Source organism: Seriola aureovittata, chromosome 6 (genome assembly GCF_021018895.1).
Source record: "Seriola aureovittata isolate HTS-2021-v1 ecotype China chromosome 6, ASM2101889v1, whole genome shotgun sequence".
Classification (NCBI taxonomy): domain Eukaryota; kingdom Metazoa; phylum Chordata; class Actinopteri; order Carangiformes; family Carangidae; genus Seriola; species Seriola aureovittata.
This window is the reverse complement of record NC_079369.1, coordinates 24,570,552-24,586,767: the sequence shown is the minus strand read 5'-3', so window position 1 is coordinate 24,586,767 and position 16,216 is coordinate 24,570,552. Positions and strand designations below refer to the sequence as shown.

The 16,216-nt window shown below is 41.0% G+C and overlaps 1 protein-coding gene across 3 annotated transcripts in view; it reads right to left on the bottom strand.

Moving 5' to 3' along the window:
* nos1apa (nitric oxide synthase 1 (neuronal) adaptor protein a) overlaps positions 1-16,216 on the bottom strand; it is a 194,321-nt gene that overhangs the window by 12,516 nt on the left and 165,589 nt on the right. The gene's annotated exons all lie outside the window — the stretch shown is intronic.

Below are 16,216 nucleotides of genomic sequence, written 5' to 3'. Positions count from 1 at the left end.
AAATCAGAGAAGAGAGACTAATATTACCCACTTAACAGTTCTGTGCAGTGATATATGTGTTTGAGTTTAACACAAAAAGGCACTGCCAATGATCCTGAAGTCAACTGAGACTGAGTTTCTCCTCCATTATGGGTTGTTTTCAGGTTACACAGTGGACAGCTGTTATGTCATTGGTTGTGTATTGAAAAGTAATGGACAAACAAGGTCATGTTTGAAACTGACAGGAGTATAGTGGTGTGTGTATTGTGGAATGCAATGCCCAAGGTAACTGCTACAGTTGGTGCCGAGTAAACAATGACTCACACCTGGAGAGAGACTGTCTCTGATTGGATGTAACAAGCTTTAGGACAGACTCTTCTCTATGTGGCCTAAAAATAAGCTAAGGTATGTAGACTGCAACCAAGGCCACAAAGCACAAAAAATGTCTCTTTGCACCTATTTCTGTTACCTGTGCTCTCATAGTGACCACCACGCTGAGGGGGTCTTCTGTCTATCACTACACCTGGTGAAGACCCCTCTTTCTCCCTCTCAGTGGGAGTGGTTATGCTATTTCAATACCCTCAAATTGAAAGAGCTAACGTTAGTGAGTCCTGTTTCCTCCCTACAGGATGCTCATTCACTGCCGTTTGAGAGACGCTTCGTTCAATTTGTCACCTCCCGTGCTGAGAATTCCCACAAGTGTCTGTGCCTCACAAGAACAAATTTCATCTGGGGCAAACAGTAAATCTTTGTCCTTCCAATTAGTGGAGATGGATTCTGCGCTGCAGCCCCAACTGTGGGTTTTAAAATTTTTTTTATTTAAAAAAATTTTTTTTGTACAAATCTTGCCCACTGAAGCATTACAGTCTGAGAGGTCATTGTTAAATAACGGCACAGTCTAACTTCAGCAGAGCGTGTGTTTCTGTGAAGACTGTTCTGAATCAAACAGTGCTGTGCATGTTTCAGATTCAGGCTGTCACACATTCAGTTTTAAACTAAGTAATTATTGTGAATGAGATTAAGTTTTAACTTAATGAAAGGTTAAAACAAAAAAAACACTGCTGTGTCCCAGATTCACACTATACACAAATAGATACAAGTAAAAACAACTGCAACCCCCCCAACATAGGAAGTATAATGCTGCCATGGAGACAGTAGGTTTTGCTATAGGCCTGTTTTATGCCTTTGCACTGGTGACAGCTGTGGCCTGAGGATTTATGTTTTGGCGTTGTTTGTCCGTTCGTCTGTTTGTCTGATTCTCGTGAACACGATATCTCAGTAACGCCTTGAGGAGATTTCTTCAAATCTGGTACAAACATTCACTTGGACTCAAGGATGAACTTACTAGATTTTGACGGTCAAATGTGAAAGGTCAAGGTCAAGGTGAACCCAAAAAACATGTTTTTTGCCCCTTGAATGTGATATATCTAGACAACCTTTCCATAGAATAGAAGTGACAAAACACAGTTGTGAATGGTCTGTGTTTCCACTGAGTGATGTTATGCAAATGAAGCTGGGTTTTCTCCTCTCACGACGTCGTTCTAATTAAACGTGACAATGGATTTCCAGCAGTCTGCCTCTCAGTTGGAACTGGCTCCCTGGGGCCTGATACGCCAGACGTACAGCAGACCTCTTGAGTGCAAAAAAAGTGTTTTTCTGTTTCAGTTTTGCGAAATACTGCTTTGTTGAATCGTCTGAAAAACCACCTCATGTGAGCGTTTAAACTTTTTTGCGACATTTGTGTTTTTTTTTCGAAATTCACGTTTCCATTTCAAGTTCGCAATTTCAAATAGTGTATTAAGCAGGTTAATGGAAACGCAGCTAATGATCATCAGTCGTAGTGACCTCATGTTCTTGTGAACGCAAATGGGACCATCAAAATCGAATGAGTTCATCCTTAAATTTGAAGAAGTTCCCTTGAGGTGTTACTGAGACATCGTGTTCAGACGGACAAGCTGAAAACATAAAGCCTGCGGCCACAGCTGTCGCCGGCTCAGAGGCATAAAAAAAAAAGAGGAAGCTTTAATCAAAGTGAACATAAAAGCTGGAGAGACTTTCACTCCAGAGAACTCCTGCAGACTGTTTGTTTAATTCAGCAGGACTGTGTACCACTGGCAGATTAGTGTGTGTGCGTGTTATATTGTCTTTTAATTACAAACAAGCCTGAAGGATTCCATCTGTAATAATTATCGTTCATTAACACTGAAATGAGGATTTTCTCTTTCTTTCTTTCTCCAGGAGCTGCTGTGGATTAACAGCATTAGTCAAACAACAGCCAGATTAGAAATGGAAACAGATACAGAGCGTTTACGCTGTTATGAAAGCAGAGTTGGGAAGGCTATTTTCAGGGTGTAATTCCATGTGTAATCCCCCCCTACACCCTCTTGTGATTTGTTGTTAAATTTCAATTTCAGCACATGTAATCAGTCCTTTCCCAACCTTGTGGAATAAACTGATGAGAAAGAAATCAAATGAAAAAGGGAAGTTTATTGGGCACAAAACAAAATGCTCAACAAAGCTAAAGCAGAGAGCTCTCACTCCCACTCGTGTAGCAGCGGCAGTGGGCAGCCAGGCTGAATCGACTGAAGGGATAACGCAATCCTCTGCAACATTAACGAAATAGGAAAATTTACTCCAAAAGGAAAACTCATGTTAATCTCACAGTGTAATTATAGTTTAGTCTGTGTGTTTGAACAAGTGACGTCTCAAGAGTCCAACGAGAGTCCAGGCAAACTCCGGTGACAGGGTAATATGAGAAAATAAAACTAATTTGGGTGTAAGATAGAATTCACTGAGACTTCTAAAGTAAGAAATAAAGATTGAACTGTACATATTAACAGCTTTGTAGTTGACTTCCCGGAGGTTTGAGCTTACAGAGCTTTCTGGCTTCAGCTTCGCAAAAGTGAAGACTTTCTTTCTTTCCTTCATTTCATATTAAAGTTGACTAACTTTTGTTTTTTTGACAGTTGGTTAAAGGAACTAAACACTTTGACAACTAATAGATTAACTAACAGATTAATCTACAGCGAAAGCAATTACTGGAATCTCTAGCTGATGTTGTTAATATGTATAATACCTTTTAGTTGTATACCTTCAGTGCTTTTTTCCTGGACTGATATATCACTTCTCATAATAATGTTGCTGCAAATGTCCTGTAAAAGATGACAGCTGGCTGAGCATGAGCTAATAGCACAGATTTACAGGGACAGTGCAGGGATTTGCTTCTGTAACAGGTGAGCTAACAGAGCTGCTGCTGACCTTTAATATGCAAGTGCATATTATCCACAGCCACTTCCACTACAAAACAAACGTCCCTACATATTCTCTGTCTGTGGTACCATGATCAATAACTCTGTGTTATTGTAGTTACATACCGACTCTATCTAATGTTTAATTAAAGTGTGATTACTCCTGACACACTGTAGATCAACGCCTCAGCTCCTCACACTTTGATAACATTTGGTTTTCTTCCACAACATGTTTTTCACCACAGGCTCATTTTTCACAGACATCCTCTATCTTTAAAATAGATTTAAAATAATTGATGCAATTATGATTATATTTTTAGAATTTTTAAGTGGAACTGGTAACAGGCCAAATCAGCTCCCTCCGTCCTCCCAGGCAGAGTGTGTGTGACTCTGCATCGTCTCTGCCAGACGACCAGCGTGAGGTTGTAAGTAGCTTTGCTCGCTTTGCTATCACTGATCAAAGTGCCAAACTCTTAGCTTTGTTCTGAGCTGAGGGTAACCCACTTCTGTCACTGGGAAGTAAACACATGTGCACACAGACACAGACACAAACACAGACATGTCAAACCTGGAAATGCTTTTGTGAGGTCACAGTGACCTTGACCTTTGACCTCCGAGCAGCAAAATCGAATCAGTTCATCCTTGAGTCTTAAGCGCCAAGTTTGTACGAAATATGAAGACAGTCCGTGAAGGCGTTCATGAGATCTCACGTTCACGAGAAGGGGGGACAACCCTAATAAATAACGGCTCTGGCTGCGACTGCATGATGATCTAAAAGGAGCGGGTGTGTTGATGTTGTGGTGCAACAGCTCAGGGCGAAGCTGCATCAGTCTGAGCTGCTGTGAGAGCAGAATGTGTGAGAGACGAGTGCCGGGCTGAGAGGATGAGTGACCTGAAACACACTTACTTGAACACACAAACACACTAATCCTCAGGGCAGACAGGGTCATTATCACTGATGTATTAAATTAGAGCTCCTCACTTGGCCGTGCGTATCCTCGTGTGTGTGGGTGTGTGTGTGAAAAAGTATTAGCTTGAAAGAGGCCAATCACGCCTGCGATTTCAAAAGTAGGGAAGGAAAATATGTTTCTCTCTCTAACACACACACACACACACACACACACACACACACACACACACACACACACACACACAGATGGACGGTAGAGCCGCTCATCAATCTTTAACCTGGGTTCATTATAGCATGAATGATTAAAGTGGGTGGGCTCTGGTGGGGGTCTGTCTGAGACTGATGAAGGACCGTACGTGGGACAGGAGTCAGACAGGAGTTATCTGACTAAACTCTGACTGTCATGCTGCCGTTCACATCATCACTCTGTCTCTGCTTTCAGTCTTTTTCTACTTTTATGGGGGATCAAATGCAAAAATGTAGGACTTTCTGTTAATTATATTGTAAATAATGTTGTTCTTGAAAGATAACTGTAACTATGAATGTATGTATAATATTCATGTATATATTTACAATTTATATACATATTATAAGTGTTTAAGTGGGTATGTAAGAATGAGAATGTAAAATTTTTACTGAAATTATATGTATTTGCCATTTGATTGTCAATGTTTAATTGTTTTAATTTGTTGTATCATCTTCAGTAATCTCTATCTCCATCTTATCTACAACATTTTCTGCAGCCTAATCCCCCCTGGGACATTATATCAGGTTGCCCTGAACTAATTAGCCACATTTGCTCTTTCTCCTGCTCTCAGTGGAGCATCAGAAGGAACCGAGAGCAAAGCAAGTAAACTCTGAACTCTGCAGATGACTGATGCTCTATATACAAAGCTGACCTCTCTTCCTCCAATGTCACAGCTGACCTGCCCTCCTCTTCCTTAAACAGATTCTGCCTGATTGTGAACAGAGCAGGGCAGCAAACTTTGAATTCCATCCCCAAAAACATCAGTCAGCATCTGTCTTGTAAGACAGAGCATCCTGGTCTGACCTCAGTCCCAGGGGAAAGCAGAAGCCCCATTAAGAAAACCGACCTGTGTTCTTCTTCTTCTTCTGCCTTTTCATCCTCTACCTGAGGTAACCTCTCCACATAATGTGCCCCTGCTTTTTCCTGTTTGACTGTTTTATTGGCAGGTACTTTCAAATGAAACTAATGCAAATTAATCTTTGAAACAAGCCTCTGACTGTGCACAGCTAAAACTCTGCACCACAACTCCATCACAAACCCTTATACTAATGCTAAATTTCTTTTACTGCTATAGAATTTAGACCATGCACAATCTTTGATTACAGATGTGCCTGTTACCTTATTTGACTCCAAAAAATAGACTGGGAAACCTTGGATTCAGTTGGCTCTTATATCTGGTCTACATCAAGTATTTGTCCTGCTGTCTTGAAAGCAATACACCTCTTATCCTGTCATGACCTTGCAGACCCCGTTAGATACCTGAGTCGCTCTCCCACTGTTTATAAAAATGAGATTTGACTATAATACTGTTCTCCATAAACTCTTAAAGAGCAGCCAGAGGCTCCTTGTGCCTGTCGTAGAGTATCCTTGTACCTGACTTAGAGTATCCTTAGAATGTGGAAAAGTGAAAGCACAGCACAGCAAATTTATGCTGAAGTTTAAATTTGCCCATTGCAAAGAGTTTCTACCAGGTCAGCAAGAAAGACCGGAGACTAATTTTATTCAAACACAACCTAAGAGTATCCTCGTACCTGACTAAAAGATATCCTTGTACATGACTAAGAGTATCCTCGTACCTGACTAAGAGTATCCTTGTACATGACTAAGAATATCTTTGTACTTGACTAAAGTGTCTCTCAATTACACAAACAAGGGCCACAATGTTGAAAAGTGAAAGCACAGCACAGCAAGTTTGTGCTGAGGTTAAAATTTGTCCATTGCAGAGAGTTTCTACCAGGTCAGCAAGAAAGACCGAAGACAAATGTTCTTCAACTGACTATTCAAACACATCCTATAGACTCATTGTCACAAATGAGAAAATGCTAAAACATGCAGGCAGGATGCATTTATCACTGGGCATGTGGAACTTCTGGGACACTGAAGAGTCCAACCAGACAACAGTCAACAACTATAGGGAATAGTATTAGTTTTCCAGGCCTTTGATCACAAAAAACATTGGGTAGAGTTAAATTTCAACCTGATGATGGCACTAGAGGAAAAGTTAATGCTCATGTAATATGTAACAATTTCATGGCAATCCATCCAATAGTTGATGAGACATTTCACTTAAAACCACTCATGGTGGCACTAAAGGAAAAGGCAGGGGATCACTGAAGTCATTAGAATTCATCCACTGAGCACCATAGAAATCTGTGCCAAATTTCATGGTAACCCATCCAATAGTTGTTGACATATTCCAGTCTGGGCCAATGTGGTGGACCGGCTGACTGACCGACACTGCCATTCTTGGAGCCATAACACTAGCTTGGCTAAAAAAATCAACATGAAATATTTCATATTTTTGTGTCAACTTTTTCTGCAGTGTTTGCACTTTCCTGACCTGCACTGTGACATCCTGTCTATACATTTCCAGTGCAGGCAGCTGTAATCAGTACGCTCCTGGTGCAAAGCATCAACAGCAGATGCCAGATTTTTTGACATTCTTTTCAGATTCACCGTGTTCCACTGTCTTTCAAAAATAATGACGCATGGGGAGAAACCCACCATAAAACATGCTGAGGTACAATACTGACTTCTCTTCTTACTGCAGCCTCGACAAACCACACTGCAATGCAGACACAGAACATTTTGTTGTAATTAAAGGGAGCAAATGTAAGTGTTTCTCGGCTGGGAGAGCTTGCTCTCTTCATCTCAGCACAGTATTACGGTAATATCATGTTTACCCTCTCCACATGTATGTAAAAAACCACAGCCACATGGAAGGAGTTCACTTCATTTACTGGCACTTGTTTACAGGAATTCTGGGAAATTACTGACCAAACTAGACGGTAGTAAATTACAAAACTTTGTCATCACAAAATATTTGTTGAAATACATTAAACATCAGCTGAGCTACAACACTGTAGGAATATCTAGGGCTGGATTTAGGACACCAAAACTGAAATATGGAGCAGACTACAGCAATGCAGGTTGATGCCAGACATGTTTGGGTGCCTTCAGTCTCCTCTGTATCAAAGTCATCAGATCAATAATTCATTCAGCCATTTGCCACATCACTGTCTGTCTGACCCCACAGCTCCGTGGAGAGTGTGTGAGCGTCTGAGAGACAAAAGTACGAGCGTAGCTACGGATGAAGCAGCAAGGGAAACGAGGCTGTAGCAGAATAATGTATCTGTCATTCCTGGCATTGGGTTACTCTCTGCCTTCCTCCCTCTCTGATTCTCTTTGTGTCTGTCTGTGCGCTTTGGCTTGGGGCTTCCATCCTTGTGAGAATATCTGTGGAAAATGAAATCATGTTGCCAGCCCTGGCTTTTCAAAGGGCTGAATTAAAGATTTTAGGATGAGATGTTGGATTTAGTTGAATTAGAATTAAGTTTACATTGAGGTTTCAGTTAAATGTTGCGTTAAGGATGAATTCTGCTACTGTGATGGCCAAAAGTATGTGCACACCTGAACATTACACCCATATGTGATGAACATCTCAGCATTAGTTAGAGTGGCCACTGATGTTAGGTGATAAGAACTGGCCAAACTGTAGCCACAAAGGCTGAGGCACAGTATTGTCTGCAGCATTAAGATTTCCCTTCACTGGAAAATAAGGAGGTGTTGCCCTAACTGTGGAAAAAACGTCCCAGACCCAGAAACGTACACAAAAACATGTGCACAGGCGTTTGTGTCCACACATAGCAGCGAGGCAGTTAATCAAAGGCATGACAGACCTCACAAGCGAGACAAACTGTGTCGTTTTTGTGTGTTCAACACCATTCGGTAATCTGAAATTGTTCTTAACGAGACGACGCGAACAAAGGGGGGGTTCTACATATCTAAATGTGTCTTACTTTAAGTCTTAATATGACACATCAAACACTAAATAAGTTTAAATATTACAGACTAAAAGCTACAAACGATCAAAGGTGTCTCTCGTCTTTCCCCTTCAGCTGCTGCGAGCCTCAGCGGGAGCAGTTCTCTTTGAGGTTGATGCCGACTTTTACCTCTATTTTAAATTCAGCATGTGTGCATGTTACATTTGTCAGGTTTCTTTTGTGAGCCAATATGTGAGGAGACACAAAGGAAGCTGCAAGAAAGAAGGGGAAGAAACAGGACAAGACAGACGGGCTGACAGACAGATGTGGCTGAGGCCTTCAGCTGCGATGCGATTTCAGATCAGATTTGCTCTTTTAGTCCTTTACATCTGGAGCTCTCCACATGTTCCAGATTATGGGCAACGCCAAGCTGCCGCTCAGCATGGCCTCAAGCTCTGCATCATGGGAACATCAAAGAAGATTGCCACCACATCCAGATGTTGGCGCACAGCAGAAATCGAGTCAGAACATGAGCACGGCTTTGCCTCTAAATGTCTATGGATTTTTGTTTGACTGGTGAAGCAACGGCAAGAAAAACGCCTCCACACGGACGGCTAATCTGACTCTGCAGTGGCAGCCAAGAGGTTAGGGATGCGAGTGGAAGGTCGCCAGTTCAAATCCAACGACCCAGTGGGAAAATGCGGTCATGTATTGTGAATATAAAGCTGTAGAGGGCAGCACCCAGTTGCAAACTATTGTGAAGACGGATAGACACAAAGTTTTAAGATAATCATGCATGGGCTGCAAGTACGGTCCTATTTTTAAATTACAGACAGATTAATCTATTATAGTATCTCAAAGTAAAAGGTAACAATCCAAAACCCAAATATACTCAATGATATGCTGATATAAAGCAGAGAAAAGCACCAAATACGCACATTTGAGAGGCTGGAACCAGCACGTTTGACATTCTTCTTTTTTGTTGATTATTGATGAATCAATTAATTGTGTCTGGACTAAAGAGCAACGAAAGCTCATGAATAAAAGATGATAACGCAAACATGGACAAAAACAAGGACAAATGCATCCACACATTTAACCCAGCACCAGAGCAGTCTATAAAGAGCAGATAAGTTTGTTATAATCTTGGTGTGAATCTTGTCTGTCTGGCAGAGTCCGGCTTGGCTCTGATCATTAATGTTGAGGTCAGGAGGATTAATTGCGCGGCTTTTAAAGTTCTTTATTCCCTCTGCTCTTCTGGTGCAGACTTGGTCATTAATTTTGGCACAGTGATGGGTCTGCTGCGAGTGTTTGTTTATACGTGACCCACTAACTCACACGTCTCTGTCAGCACTACTTCACATTAACAAAACAACCTCAGCCCGCTACTCACAAACACAGGAGACACTTAGTTAATACTGTGTAGCTCTTTATGTATGTGCGTGGTTGTATACACAAAGACCATGAACGTAATGAATGTGTGTCAGTATCTGGAGCTGATACACATTCTTTATGTTCAAGTTTTTTGATGCACCCACATATTATGATGTTCTGTCTGATGTTTTCTCAGCTCTCACAGCCTATTCCTGAAGAAACTCCTGAAGAAGTTTTATTTGATCTATTTTGTTTGTAATAGTTGGAATGAAAAATAAACTTTCACTAGACACACTTCCTTTGTGACTACTGACACTGACAGGTAACCTTAGGTAACCCCAGCTGTATAGTGCAGTTCCAATTTATGCTACACCGACAAAAGTATTTGGACATGTGACCAAACATTAAACCCATACGTGGTCGTTGAAGGTCACTCTTAACATCACAAACAAACCCATTCAACCACAAGAGCATTAAAGGAGCTATTTCTAAGTTTTGCTATTGCTACATAGCCAGCCCTCTGAGCAGCACTACCTCTTCAGGGCAGCCTGGATGCTACAGTTACTCGGTATCGGAAAGTGAAGAAACGGGCTTAGTCTAGCTGGTTAGCATGCAATGACATGATAGAAATAGAAGCAGAATAAGAGAGGTGCTTTCCAACTGTGGAGACAGCTCTTGGGGAGAAAATGAATGAAGTTTGATGCTAACGTTAGCATGTAGTTATAACAAAACTTATAAATAGCTCCTTTAATGAAGTTAGCCACTGACACTGGGTGACAAGGCCTGGGTCGCAGTGAGGGAAAAGGATGCTGACTTTTGTCCTACCTTTTTTTGCACCCCTAATGATAATTTATAGCAGACTTTGTAAATATCCCCCTTAGGGTCTTCTCTGAGGATGTTCTGTCAGACCTGTACTGTTAACATCTTTACATTTTGCTTGTTTTGGAGGCTTTTTCAGACTCAAATGACGAGGATGATTGTTTTTCTACATTGTCCATAAACTTAGGGGCTGTACATAAAAAGAGCTACAAGCCAGTAACTGGTCACCCAACATGGAGGTGAACGTCAAACAGTCAGCACTTTAATCTCATTAAAAGTAAAGTTCAAATCCAATTTGCTGGAGAACAGAACCAAATTAATGAAAATGTGTCACAGTTCTACTCCCCAAACACTGAACATTACACGTCACAGCCGACCAGCAGAAATATGTGAGAGTTTCAGAGACTATAAGTGTGTGTTCGGCCTGAGTTGGCTGAGTCTGAGCCTGGAATACATGTGTATTGAAGTGTGTCCCTGCAGGTGACAGATTGAGCTTGTAAAGACGTGTATTGATCTACGCTGTTCCCTTGTTGTCCCAGTAGTTAACCCTAGTTTCAAACAACATGTGCCTGTGATGGTGAAATTGATACAGGTCACCAAATATGGCTCTACTTGTTTGGACTGGCTGTCAACATGGCCTTCAGATGGCAACAACAAGCCCCACCAGGCAATTAATGAATGATGAGAGGAGGGAGGAAACCACAAGAGTGTGAGGGAGACAAACTGGGACAGAGATCAGAGACTAGACTCAGCAGTTTAAAGCACAGTGTCTGATTCCAGACCTTTTGAAGACCAAATATAAGATAAATAGAGGGACAAAGGTTTCTGTATAGACACTCTGGATCGGATTATTTTTTTTCCAAATGAGGCTCTCTGGAGAGGCTGTAATCTGTTGATAAAAACCCAATTGAAAGGCTTAAATGCAACACATCTGCCATGTTACATAGTGTCATATCATTTAACCAGCATCAACCGACGCCTGTAGCAAACGCCAAACCCATCATAGTGACAAAAGAAGGACTTGAGATACTGTACAGCAGCCAGGAGCAAATGTGATAAATGGCTTTTTTTTCGCGCAGTTGTTGATTTCTCTCTGCAGATTAATATGCAGGTCCCATTTATTTACAATAGGACAAAAGACAGACAAAAGTATAAATGCATTGCAAAGGTTTGATGAAAATGACAGTTTCAAGACAATTTTGTGACTCTTGAATTTGAAAAACTGAAAACGTTTAAGGTCCTTCAGACAGTCCGTCTGATAAAAATGACAGACCCAAAACCCACAGCTAAACAGTCTGGTTTGGTTCAAACAAACTCTGATGTTTGTTTGTGGTGTGAAAGTGAAGCAGACAAACCAGCGGAGTGTGTGGATAGTACTGTAGTTGTATGAATTCGAAAGCGGAACTATTATTAAATCCATCTGCTGATCGTCAGCCGCCAAGGAAGCAATCTTATAATTGGTGTGTATAAGAAGCACATGTCCTATGATGGTAACAAGTGCATATCAGCAGGGACGTGTGCAGGGATCTTCTCTGATCAGAGAGTTACATGCAGTTAACACTGTAGTCTGCTCTGCTTGTGCCCTGCTCTGTGTACCTTGGCATTGAGTAGCAGCGGCTTCTCTCGTAACATTACGGTACGGTATGTTTGTCATTATTCATGAGGCAGAGTTTTCGTCTCAACCAATGATGCTCAAATAAACACTGTGCAGCAGCGTGTCGCATGAGCTCCTGGTTTGTTTGTTAAAGAGCAGGTGTGAACATGAGGTGGACCAGAACAAAGAGGTGACAATGTATCTTTTTTTTAAAATTTTTTTTTACCTTGGTCCAGACCAAATGAACCAAACTACAGCTGTGTAAGCAACCTGAGAAAAAATGCCAAAGTGCCACCAGAAGCTTTGGAAATTAGATGATTCATGGTCATGCATCATAGACATCTTCTAAAGTGTTCAAGTTTTCCTATCTAGTTCAGTAGTAGATGTCCGTTTACCTCAAAATATAGACAGAAGACCTTTCAGAAAGACTGATTAAAGCAGAACTGTATGAGAAAACCCCCTTAGTTCACTAAGCTCAAAGAACAAAGTCAACCTTGCTTGCTACCCTGGAGCCCCAGACGACAAATATGACTACCAGACGACATGATCCAAACTCTAATGGCTCATTATCCAAGCTGTCTGCTGACACGGGAGTATGGTATGATGGATGATCTCGACTGACTTCACTCTCTCTCACACACACACACACACACACACACACACACACACACACACACACACACACACACACACACACACACACACACACACACACACACAAAAACAACAAGCACAAATACGCACTGTCTTGATGCCAGAATTCGACTGTACCCCATAAATTCATTAAAGGCTGAATCAATAACTATTTATAAATGTGGGAATGAGTTCAAACTTTCCTGAGTCTGACAAAACAGACAGTAACTCACCAAAGAAAACTTATCTCCTCTCTGCTTCTGTGTTTGATCTCACAACAACCCATGAATAGACGGTTAAACGGAGTCAAAATGCTGTGAAAAGCTGCTACTCACGACTCTTTCTCCACCACAGGTCCATCACAAAGGGATCACTGACCTCCAGCATCTCTCTCAAGGTAAAAGGCCAAGGGCTGTGGTTATTTTTACAACCACACAACATGAATAACTAATAGATGAATCAGCAATGAGAGAACGTTTAGAAACATAGTACATCTGACATGCTGGAACAAGGGCTGCGTTCAAGAGACGACGAGCAGTGTGTTTGAGGTAAGATAACAGTTGTTGTATTTGTTTACAAAGCCACTAAATCTCTGTTATACTTTAAGTGAAATGAAGACTGCTGCCTGTTGCTCTCTTTCACCTTTTAGCTTTTGTTGTGAGCGGTGGCCTCAGCCTGTGGTAACGACTCCAGCTTATCTACTGAGAAAGATATGGACCAAGACGGTAGACAATATAGACATCAGATATCATATAGATATATATACACATGGTCACACATTTCTCACAGCAGTTTCCAAGGCATGGTGCACAAAAAAGAGCAGAAAGAAAGATTTAAACAAATTAAAATTCTCCATGCTAATTGGCTGGCATGTGTCCCATTACTTTCTAGTAACTGGATGGTGCACCTGGCCACCTATTATGAAGGTGTTTGTATATTTGTGGAAAACGTTTAGGGTTGAGATTTAAGTTCTGGATTAGATTTAAGTATTCACTCATTTTAGACAGGTAGAACAAACTGTTTCTTTTTGACATTTCTGTGACGTTTTCAGTTTTGAAGTCATTTTTCCTGCAGTGTTTTGTGTTGTGTTGGGTGGAAGGCGTCTGAAGTGAGAACTTAAGATGAATGACTGTGACAAAAATACAGACAGACTTATAAATAATCACATTTGAGGGTTTAGGTCACAAGAGGGAGTACATAAGGAACTAAAACTAAAATAACTTACTGACAGTCTCATAATGCCTGGTCTCCAGACACGCTCTTGTCTCCAGGCTTCTATGTAACCTCACTCTACATAGTCAAAAATGTGATTGAGCCTGATATTGAAGTCATTTCTTACCTGATAATGTAATACACTCTCTGATTCAAATTGATCACTGTATCATGAGATAGGGCGACCTTTTTAAATTATTGCCATATCCGTATCGCGACGTGTTTAACAACGATTTATTGCAACTGGTCTGAATTTTTTTTTTTGTTGATGTCAAGGGCTGTTTTATTACAGTATAACTTATCACAGTATCTGAAGTTGATTGCCTCGCCTGCTGAAACATGATTTAAAAATGATCACTTTTACAGTCCACAGGTCCCAGATAGAGGCGAAACATCTATTTATTAATGTCTTCTAGCCGTGAACTCATTCTTATCTGTTGCCCTAGTGATGAGCTGTTTCACACACCTGTGCCTTGCATTTCTGTAGCTTGAAATAGTGCAGAAGTCTGACTTTTATGCCTTATAGTCACAGCTAAAACCTATCAAAAATAACATCAGAGGAAAAGAAACAGAAGACAAGAGAAGAGGAAGAAAAGAGATGATGAGAGAACAGAAGAAGATGTGGAGAAGAGGGTGTCAGAGAGGACATCCTTCATACTGTTGCCAGTTTGACTCGTGTCTGATCCATCTGTTTCCGGTCGACTTTGTTAAACAGTTGAAAAACAGTGCTTCATGGAAACAGAAAGAAACACAGCTAAGAGTGCAATGGTTGTCAGCGTGGGATTGGGAGATTTTTGAGTGTGTTTAAAGTAATTTCCGCCAAAAGTTTAGTTTAGTTTTAATTGGAATATAAAAAAAAAACCATGAACCATGACAACCATGGCTGGAATTTGGCTGGGGACCTTTGTGGTTCCACATTCCACAGATCTGTGTCTCCCATTATTACTTGTCACCTCTAATACAGGCATAAAATATCAGAGTACTTAACATGTAATGGCTATTGCAATTTGAAGATTTACTATGAATGGACAACAGACACCGTACACACAATTTAACGTTAAATCAATAAGTAAAATCTTCCTAATTCCCAATTCAGGACCCGAGTCCGACCACGTCAAAATTATAATCATTTGATCAGGGTGGGTTCCCCTTTCATTGCTGCAGGTCTCAGGTCTGTGTGTTAATATGGGAATTGCTCCCAGCTCTGATCACATGGTGCTTCATCATCATAACAGGAGGGGAAAGGTGTTGCTAATCTTCTTATCCACTTTTGCTTGTTAATTGGTGGCACACGATGCTGCTGCCAGTGTTCTCTCTGTTTGAGTCGACCGCATTTTAGATTGAGTCAATTTTTCCCAGCTATATTTCAAATCCGGGGCCAGTTTCACAAAGACAGACTTTGACTGTGGTTTATGTATGACAAATAGTCAGACTAAATTCATCTGTTGCACAAAGCAGTTTAGTTCAGACTGTGAATGAATTCTGGGTAAATTGCTGCCTGAGGAACAGCATCCAACCACTCAGCTCCATTTACCCCAGTGGAAAATGATTTTCTTTTGGAAGAATTCAAAAGTTAAAAGAGTGTATGAAGAGTGTAACAATAAAAAGATGAATCTAATTTGGAAAAAAAATGTATGTAGTCTCTAAAAACTCTTTCCCCCACAACAAGGTTATATTAGCAAGCTATAAATTATGAGCCATGATTTCTTGTTTTTTGTTGCTGGGTGCTACTGGCCACCACAGGTGTCATTGATTGTTTCCATGGTAACATTGGTCTTAGGCCTGAGTTAGTCTAGGGGTAGGGCTTCTAATGTTTTTGACTTAAAATGAGTCAGTTTATTTTTGTGAAACGGTCTAACAACGGACTAACATCAGACTGATCTATGAGCAAAACTAAGACTGGCCTAACACTACAGACCAGTCTGAGATATCTCTGTGAAACTGGCCCCTGCTCTGACTCTCCAGGGGTCTCTTTCAGGTTCAGGGTCTTTTGTTTAGAAAATCAATTTCCTCACACTGGGTTCAGGAAGGTTTTCCACTGGTCCATTTTGGATCAGGACCAAAATTTTGCACATGTGAGGACCAATACTTGGAGCTGAATGTTGATCCACAGCTCTTGTCTGAAAAGTTTTGAGCTGAACACACTTCACAGAGTAACACACACTCTAGTTAGCTCTCATGCGAGACTGACTTGGCACAAATTTCCACACAAACTCTGAGAGAAATAACATCTCAGATAGGATCTCAGTTATCCTATAATACAAACACCCTCAGAAAGTGAGAGGGTAACTGGGATTTAGTTTACTGGACTCTCACTAGATTGGGTTGACTCCTTCAGATCAGGCTAAAGCTCTTTTACAAAAGCACACTGAAAATTGGCCTGATTCCCCTTTAAATCTCTGCAACTACTTTTGCCAAAACACCGGTCCGTCTGCA